This window comes from Rhinoderma darwinii, chromosome 6 (assembly GCF_050947455.1).
Source record: "Rhinoderma darwinii isolate aRhiDar2 chromosome 6, aRhiDar2.hap1, whole genome shotgun sequence".
Taxonomy (NCBI): domain Eukaryota; kingdom Metazoa; phylum Chordata; class Amphibia; order Anura; family Rhinodermatidae; genus Rhinoderma; species Rhinoderma darwinii.
The window spans coordinates 28,477,656-28,487,793 of NC_134692.1; positions in this window are offsets into that span (position 1 = coordinate 28,477,656).

The following is a 10,138-nucleotide window of genomic DNA, read 5'->3' on the forward strand; positions in this document are numbered from 1 at the left end:
CAGTACACAGTTATCTCCCCCTAGTGGTTGCTGCATGCATACAGAATTTTAAATTAATTCTATGGCTGTGCGAATAGAAGCAGGGGATTTGGAGCTTTATTTCGTAAAAAACTGAGCTTCAATCCTTGTAAAGATATATTATGAAATTATTATTAGTGGACATTATCCCTTTAAGGTCCAGGCCATTTTAACTTTTTAATTTTTGTTTTTTCCTCTCTGCTTCTAAGAGCCATAACCTTTTTATTTTGTCCATCGGCATAGCCGTATGAGGGATTTGTTCTATTTGTAATGTCGTTGTTTAATGTACCATATAATGTACTGAAAAACTTTTCAAAATTATTTTGTATGGTGGAATGGGAAAAAAACAGCCATTCTCCTGTTGATTTTTGGGTTTAGAATTTACGACTTCGGCCATGCAGTAAAAATGACATGTTAAATCTATTTAGCGGGTCATCACATTTACAGCGATATAAAAAATTTTTTTATGTTTTGCTATTTTTGCAAAATATAAACTATTTGTTAAAAAAAATAGTTTTGTGTCGCCATAGTCTGAGACCCATAACTTTTTATTTTTCTATCAATAGAGCGGTGTTAGGGCTTGTTCTTATGCGGGGCGACCTTTCGTTTTTCTTGGTGCCATAGGTACTATACAACTGACAGCCTGGAGCCGGCTCCATACTCCCCCCTCCTATGACGTATGGTGCGAAACGGGGTTAAACTTAATAATAAAAAAAAAGTATTACATTTGAGGGTTGGGGCCTATTCTGGAATTACAATAAAAATGGAAGCCCCAGATACGTTGCATGATGAAAAGCAACGTCACCAGACGGAACCCATCATGGTTTCCATCATTTTGCTGGATAAAATAGTGCTCCATGCCAGCAAAAATGACAGAATCTGTGATGGAGGCTCCTACCGGAGGTATATACCAGAGAAATAGGCACATTGATAAATCCTTTGTAAGAGAACCAAGAGAGGGACTCCATGATAATCATATCACACTTGACAGTTAGCTGTTGGACTTGTTGGTGTACCCTCATGGGGGGAACCCATGGTTCAACCTTACAGCCCATTGAAATGTATTAATATTACGCAACGGTGCAATGGTATTTTGCTTCCAGTACAACGATTGCAGAGAATCAGATAGTGCCAGGTTCCCTGTGAGTCATTTGAGAGTGTCTAGTTATTGGGATACACAGAATAACCGCTCCAGTCTTTTATACAGGGTTGTCAGGCAGTACTTCCCTAGCAACCAGTCTGTCTCAGATTACGTAGGTCATCAGCCTAAGGCCGGGTTCCCACAGGTCGGATATGCTGCCTAAAAACTGTGCAGCGTATCCGACCTGGAATTCCGTCCTAAAAAAACGCAACACATTGTGGTACGTTTTGTCGGAAGGTTTTTTCGCTGTGGAAAGCAGCGGTAAAAAACACTCATACTTACCTAGGCCGTTGTTATTGTGACGTGTCCCTCCTGTGCAGTCCGGTCCGGCCTCCCTGGATGACAATGCGGCCCATGTGACCGCTGCAGCCCGTGATTGGCTGCAGCCAGGGTCACATGGGATGTAACATCATCCCAGGAGGCCAGCCCTCTGACATCACCCAGGCCGGCCTCCTGAGATGACATTTCATCCCACGTGACCGCCGCTACAGCCTGTAATTGGCTGCAGCGATCACATGGGATGCAATATCATACCAGGAGGTCGGACTGGATGAAGAAACACAGGCTTCTGGGTAAGTATGTTTTTTTTCTCTTTTTCCATATTTGTGAAACGGAAAATCTACTAAAACGCAGCATAAATTGACATGCTGCAGATTTAAATCCCTCACCGCAGGTCAATTTATTAACCTATACGCTGCGGTTTTTTTCCGCAGCATGGGCATGAGATTTTCTAAATCTCATTCACTTTGCTGCTACTGTAAATGGTGTGGAATTTTCGCACAGAATTTTGCGTTTGTGCTACCTGGGAACCCGGCCTAAGGCTGCATGGGCACAAAGCTATGGGCTCAGACTTGTCAAGGAGTCTTGGCAGTGATGAAAACACTCCTTTCCCTATCACTTCCTGACATATTAATCAGGTAAAAATAAATGGAAATCTGCAAAATATTTTTTTTAAAAATCAAATCGTATGTACATGAGTCACAAATGAGATTTAATCTCTTTCATCAAAAACAAATAAAAAATCTTATACAATGGAAAGTTATAAATAAGTAGCTGTCTCATTTCCAGCACAGATGACGCTTTGTTTGATATTACAGATGTTTTCCTTATTAATGTAATAGTTTTTCCTACTGAGCCTCAACAATGTTCAGCAAAAATCTATTAAAAGTATCAAATCATATAATGTGTTATCCTTATCACAGGATTTTATAGAATATCAGGAGTTGTTTTTTTTTAGCACTTTGAGACAGAATTCTCTGGAATTTTGCTTAGTAAATCTCCCCCAGTGTATCAGTTTATCATGGAGTGTTTCTTTAAATATAATAACTATAAATATATGCATCAGTATCAATATACCATAAGTACGATTTGTAATAATGCTAGGATATGCCCTAAATTACTGATCGGTGGGGGTCTAAAAACCCTTTTGACACCCAAACTACAGCCACTGCACCCGTAATGCTGTGCTGGTACTGCAATTAATCTGCACTTTGCTGAGGCCTCTTTGTTGTAGGGATCGGTGAGGGTCCCTGCAATCAAACCAACACTGATCAGTCGGATATGGTATATGAGAAAATCCCAGGTAGGGTTTACATTTTGTAGGGGCTGGATGTGGCTCAAGATGTTTCTCTCTATAGCCCATGACAGGAGTCCTGTGTCATTATGCACAGTCTATGTGCCCTGTATTGTCTTTTAATTCTAGACAATCGAGGCGCAAAGAGTGCCCTTGATATAGCGGTACTAAAATTAAGTATATATGGTAATGTGTGGCACCTGTAGTACTGCGGGTCCAGGTGTGACTGCTACCTCTGCACTCCTTAGAGCTACGACTTTGCCCCACCTCCATGTATAATACCACAGGGCAGTGAAGCAAAGTACTGTACGCCATTGTGATGAAGCTACCTTGCATTTCACCTGTTTGCAGACAGATTGGAGGCAATGCTTTGACTTCAACAGAATGCACTGTTTCTGTGTGGTGATATTGCCATCTAGCTTTAGCCCTGTCCTTAGGACCAGAATGGAAAAAGAGAAATCCTTTAAAGCGTACCCAATTTTTCAGGTGACATTCCGAAAAAGCTGTAATATATGTCTACATGCGGAATAACACTATTTCTGGTTATAAGATACTTGTAGTCTGCATTATTTAGCAGTTTTTCCCTCTGCAGGCTGTATAAAATTATTCTCAGCTGTCTCTGAGCTAGTGGGAGAAGCCTAACTGCTATCATGTCTCCTATACACTGCACACATAGAAGAGGAGAATCCTGCTCTTCTATCTTCATCTATTACATATATAGCAGCATGGATGAGATTATACAGCAGTAATGAGCAGTGGAGCTGAGAATCCAGCTCTGGGGTGTGATTTAAATTTTATCAGCAGCGTCTCTGTGTCTTTCTCACTTGCTGCTGCTTCCTCCCTCTGCTCCCCCTCCCTTCTCCATAGACTTCTATGCAGCATATTTGCTGCTGACTCACTCTCTACTTGTTCCCTTCTTCTCCCCCTCCCTCCCCTCTCCATAGACTTGAATAGCAGGCAGTGAAGAGAAACATCCCCACCTTCTGCAGCCTGTCTGTAACCAGAGACGGACTTCGCTTGACAATAGGGGTGAACAGCAGATTACAGGAACGGAGACACTTAGTGACAGTAACTTCACACAGAATTTGCATGGATAAAACACTACATAATTTTAAATTACAAAGTTGTTCTATATCATGAAAACTATTCGATTAGAATAAGTTATTTGAAAAGTTAGTGTCTATTTAAATTACAAATTTGGGTGGAGGGGCAGTCCCGAACATGATGGTGTGTACTTTTCAAATGAAGTCGTACCACTCAAGTGACACCCCAAATTCACCCATCGGTATGTCACATAGCCAGGAAGCATGAAGAGCGTTAGTAAAATGCTGGTCCAGTTCAAGTGAGGGGATTCTGGTACTTCTCTTATGGGGGTCACTATAGAAGGTAGAAAAATCGGGGCACTCACCGTTTGCGGCAATAAAACTTCTATATTATTCAAGATCTTGGTCTGTAAGGTGTAGAATGATCCCTACATAATATCCTTTATAATTAAAGTAGCAAAAAAGGTACACAATATTAAACAACAAGTTATACATTGTAACCAAAATATGCTGCGCTCATCACATAAAAGAAAATCGAACAAAATTTATATTAGGAAGAAACTAATATCGTTACTGACATTGGGGTCACTGAAGCTGGTATTGCCAGGGGCAATCTGGGGGAACTATAGCTGGCACTTGTGAAGACAGCAGCTAAAATTTAGGAGGTTGGCACTTACTAGATCTCTGGGGCTGGCACGAAAGGGGCACTGTGGCTTGCTCTCTTATGGGGCACTATGCGAAAACTTAAAAAGGATATGTTAAAAGAGCTATAATATTTTTATTCAAATAAAGTTAATGTGTCTGAGAACTATTTGTACTCTACTGTTACTAATTTACCTACAGTTATTGGTCATTATCTCAAACGTTTTACTTTGGCCCCTTCATGTACTATCATCCGGTGACACTAACTCTCAGACCAAAACAGGTTTTGCCCTTATTCTGTAGGTAATGTAGGTCTAGATAAAAAGTGCAGAAGATTTTGCATTGCCCTTTGTCAGTCTATCGATTTCCCTAGACATTAATTAAACTGAAAGCTATTCCCTAAAGCAAAACAGTTAACTTCGTACTGAGGAGATAAGGTTTCCAGGGTGATCCATCTACACTACATCCTATAACCGCACTATAATAATACTGTGTGCAAAATACTATGCGCAGTTTGGTCACGGCATATGGAGAATGGTGAGGAGACGGAGGTGAAGGCAGACCGGCTGCGACTGCTTGTGGGCGCATAGAAGGGGAAGTTTAAATGCAGAAGTCTTAAAGTAGGTATTACCATTATGTCTAGTGGTTAGGAATGTGGGGAGTAATATGCACAGAGAATTTGTTAGCTGCCTTTAGTATTTATGATGTCTCTACTATGAGTTGTTTGGGGATTGACACGTACTAAAGACTATAGGGTAGATTTATCAAAACTGGCGCAACCAATTAGATTGCTTGTTACATTTTCAAAAAGGTTTTCCTAAAAATGAGAGCTAGAACCTGATTGGTTTCTATGGACAACTCCTCCACTTATCCTTTATAATAGTTTTGGTAAATCTCAACCTACAGTATATGTGTTTGTTACACAATATTTCCCCCAAACCAACCCCTCACCCCTCGTGTAAATAAGAATTAATAACCACTCACAACAAACATCTTGTCGTTGCGTTTCTGCACGAGTAGAAAATAGGATACAAAAGCTACGCTGCAGAAAACGCAACATAAATGAGGTGAGTAAATCCAGCCTTAGTGGACATGGATTAATGCTCCTGATGGGACAACCCAACCTATTTGCTGCTAGACATACACAAGAGAGCCTTGTGTTCACACTGAATTTTTTGGCACTGAATTTTTTGGCGCTGATTTTGAAACGGAAACCGGCAAAAAATGGCTGAAATCGCCCCCCATTGATTTACGAGCGTTTTTCGCTGAATTTTCTGCTCACTGTCCTCAATGGCCATGGGGGAAAAACGCAGCGAAAAAGCGCAGGCAGGTCAAAATCTGCCTCAAAATTCCTGAAGGAAGTTTGAGGCAGATATTTTATGCCAGCAAAAAACTCCTTAGACGCACAACACCTAAAAATAAAAGTTCAAGGTGTGAAAAGTCCACACATGCCACTTATGCCTATGTGTACATGCACATATATTCACAAAATCACCAAAGTGAACAGACAAAAAGCTCCATAATCCAGATGCCAGTAAACATTTGAGTCACCAAATGGTCTCATAAGGTGCAGGCGGTGATTAGAAAAAAAAAAGACCCCCTATGTAACAATCAAAGAGCACGAAATCTGATTGGTCTGGAATTTTTTTCTTTCCGTCAGAGGTATATGGGATGTTGCCTGAACTCCCCCCTGAACCCCACTCAGGCAGAACTCTACCTTAAGCGCTGTGCCCGGAGAAGTTCATGACATCACTGTCCATATGTGACATTGATGCCGGCCAGAGGGTCAGAAGCGCTCTGGTAAAGCGGCCCTGGGAAAGCTCCTGATGTTGCTGTCCATATATGGACAGTGATGTCAGAAGCTTTGCAATGCTGGAGTCTCCGGCTAGAGCGTCGGGAGCACTCTGGTCGGGGACTCCGGTCCCGAGAATGCTCCCGACATATACATTTAACGAAGGCCTATAACGGATTCTTTACAACAGCATCCGCCACCCATAGACCCCCATGTTATACCCGTGCAGTATACTTTTTTGGCAGGATCAGGCATGATGGAAAAGTGTAGTGTACTACACTATTCCGTCTTTCACAAAATAGGTATACTGATATATACCAGCCTAAAGTTCATGTATGAAACATTCCTTGGGTCACTGGAAGACTGCAAAGGATTAGAGACGGCAGTGACAGGCTGTATTCTACCTTCCTGCTCTCAATTGCAGCTCCCACCCTCTCCTCTACACAGACACAGAACCAGAAACTAAAGGTCCTGTTCCCCAAAATCCAACGAGCACCACTCCTCGAATATTGCAGCTTGAGCTTTGACACTATCATTTAAAAAGTAAGATTTTGGACTTTAAAATTATATCAAGAGAATTTAAAACAAATCTAGTTGCGAGAATCGTTTAAAGTTATGGCGAATTACATAGATCCTTGGCCGTAAAAGGGTTAATAAATGATATTGGAAAAAAACATAATTTTCATTATTGCTGCTGGATTCTCAAAAAAATAAATAAATCCTGAGGTATATAGGAAAGTTCTACTCCTGCCAAGTGTTTAATACAACTCTTAAGAGGTAATAATTTCTCAGCTGTCCTTTAAGCAAACGTTATTGCATTCCAACTCCTGCAAGTGCCTGACCCGTGTAAGGACACATTCCGCTCTGAGGCATTCCAGAAATATATTTCTGCAATTTCAAATTGTGTAGAAAAATAAAAACACATTAAAAATGACTCTTGTAATTAATACTAATACAATGATGAATTCTATATTATTGTATTTTATGCCAAATTACTTTGTTTACCCGAAAAGTGAATATCTACTTTTAACACCATGTGTCCAATATTCTATGCTAATTAATGTCTTAATATTTCTTTGCAGTGGATCGGTCCAATATTCTATGCTAATTAATGTCTTAATATTTCTTTGCAGTGGATCGTGGTTCCACTTTTCTATTACAATCCCTATCTTAGACATGGTGCTAAATTACAATATCCTGGTTGCCTGCAGCCGCCACTAGGGGGAGCCTGGGAGCTTACTGCATACTGTTTTAATATTGAGTTCAATTTATAAATATATTCAGTAAAGCTCCCAAACTCCATCCAGTGGTGGTTGCTGAAAACAAAATAGTGTTCAAAGGTGGACATTCACTTTAATCTCTTCATGACCAGATCAGATTCGGCCTTCTGTACACAAATATTATTTTTTTTGTTTTTGCCTTCCCACATTCTGATCATCATAACTTTTTCATTTTTCTTTGACATTGCTGTATGAGGGCTTATTGTTTGCAGGACAATCTACTAGGGACCCATTGTGGTGTACACCATTTGTTAGCTTTTATTTTTTTGGAATTTATAATAGGGAAATGCAGAAACAAAATAAAAATTTTGGTCTAGTTTTTGTTTTGTTTTTTTATGTTTTACTGATCATCTTAAAAAGTGTTATATATGTATTGTACAGATCATAAGGGTAATGCGTAATTTTGTATAAAAAAATTGTCTTAATGCCCAAAAAAAATATATATATATTTTTTTACCGTTATTTTACAATTTATTTTTGTTCCATAAAAGGATTTTTTATTGCTTTTTTTTTAACTTTGTAATATACTAGCATATACATTCCAGTATATTACCCTGTGTATACTAAATATACCTGTAGTTGCTAGGTAATTCATAAGGATGCCCTAGCAACTGTTCGTAGTAAAAGACAGCCCTTCAACGGGCAAATATTTCATCTCAGGGTATCCCCTGTGATGCTTATAAAGGAGTACCCCGTTTGTATTCCCTTCTCTATTCCGCTGTCGGCATAGCACGGGTTTCTCTATTCTCCGCTGTGGAAGTCCAGCTGTACCCCTGCTTTACAATTTCTGTGCCCAGACGATCTCCGCGTTATCATAGTATAACACTGTTGGGGAACTTCATTTAGCTGGCACCGTACTATTACGGCACTAAGTGCTGACAGTTAGGTGCTGCTATGCTTCGTTTTTATTCCTCATTATATTTATGTGATTTTATTATTTTAAATACTTTTGTTTTATAAAATGAAGCTAATTTGGTTGAAACTATTCAGGAGGTTTACTATTAATTTTAATAATCAGGGACCGTGAACAGACTTTTATTCACTGAAACCAATTAACATGACCTAGTGAATTTAGGATCAGTAATTGTCTCAACTGGCAGAACTTCAGACTGCTATAGTACTCTGCTTCCTGTCACATAATCATAATATTTGCCTGCAGTCGCCACTAGGGGGAGCTCCCTGCGTAAAGAATTCTACAGCTCCCATTGAGTGTATAAATCCATAAGAAGTTAGCTCCCCCTAGTGGTGGCTGCTGGCAGCCAGAATTTTATTTATTTATCTCTATGACTGAATATGAAAAGAAGAAGGACAATAAGAGCTCTATGTGTAAAAAAATGCAGCTCCAACAGCTATAAAGATATAAATTGAAATTATGGTGAACATTAGCTTTAACAGAAAAACTTAAAAAAATAGCAAATTTGGCAGAGCTGTGAGTGTGTGTGTGTGTGTGTGTGGGGGGAGGTGTTTGGGGGGAGGGGTGGGGGGTGACGACGACTCATTCTTAGCTTTGCTATGGAGCACTATAGCTTCTATGTATGACCATGATTATAATTTATTATAATCGTACATTTCCAAAAGTGAAAAACATGTACATTGCTCTTAAAGCTGTAGGCCTCCAAATATGGGAGACAATGCCAATATTCACCATTGCCTGGTAAATTACTGCAAAATATTAAGAAAAAGGCCTTTTGGACCCTAAACTGTATAAATATCAATGTAAAAAGTAAATTCAGATTTAAATGAAAACAAAATAAGAACATTAAATAATGACTCATAACAAATTAATAACAAAGGTTACAATTCATGGAAATGATAAGGATAAAAATTATGTTTATACTACAAAGGAATGAATAAAAATGGTGCCTGGTCAAACCTTGCTTATTATTGCAGGTCTATTCACAGAGCGGTGTTCATTTCCTCTTCCTGTTGCACTTCCTAAATGTTGCTGGTTGTTGCTGCTTGGAATTTCCTTGCATCCAGCTCATATGTTAAATTCCATGTTGTGGTCCATCTAATGAGTTACCTCTGTAGGCTCATTATTGGCCGATATAGGAGCCAAGATGATGTACAATTAAAGTGACACCATCATCATTATCCCCCTATGCTAAAGGAATTGTCTCTTCATGAAGTTGGCTTAGAGATCAGCTGAATACCATCGGTTTGGCTCCAGAAAACCCTGCGATATCAGCTGTCACCCGCAGGGGAACATACGGCTGTCTTTACTCCCCCCCCCCCCCGCCCCGCAGTGGCTGCTGCAGTGTACATGTGTTATTACATTTCAATAATTCACATGAATAGCCAACCGAGTAATACGTAGGCGGGCCAGGTCATCCACCTTTAAAAATGGGAAATATAGGTGGCTCAAGGTCTGCTCCAGCGACTTATATTCTTCCTCCGGTAGGATGTGAATGAAACGGAGCTCTCTGTTGGCTCCTGCTTCCACCATTCTTTCAAGGTAGTAGATTGTGAACTTTCGTCAGGTACAGTTGTGATACGCAATCCTATAGGTATAATTTTATATAATTCTCTAGGGATTGCATCCCTTACCAGGACTTAAAGGGGTTGCGTGGGAACCAATAATTATTAGCAGTGTACTCACTGCAGTATGTGAGTGCACTCTCTAATTTAAATTCCTGTCCCCTGTCATGC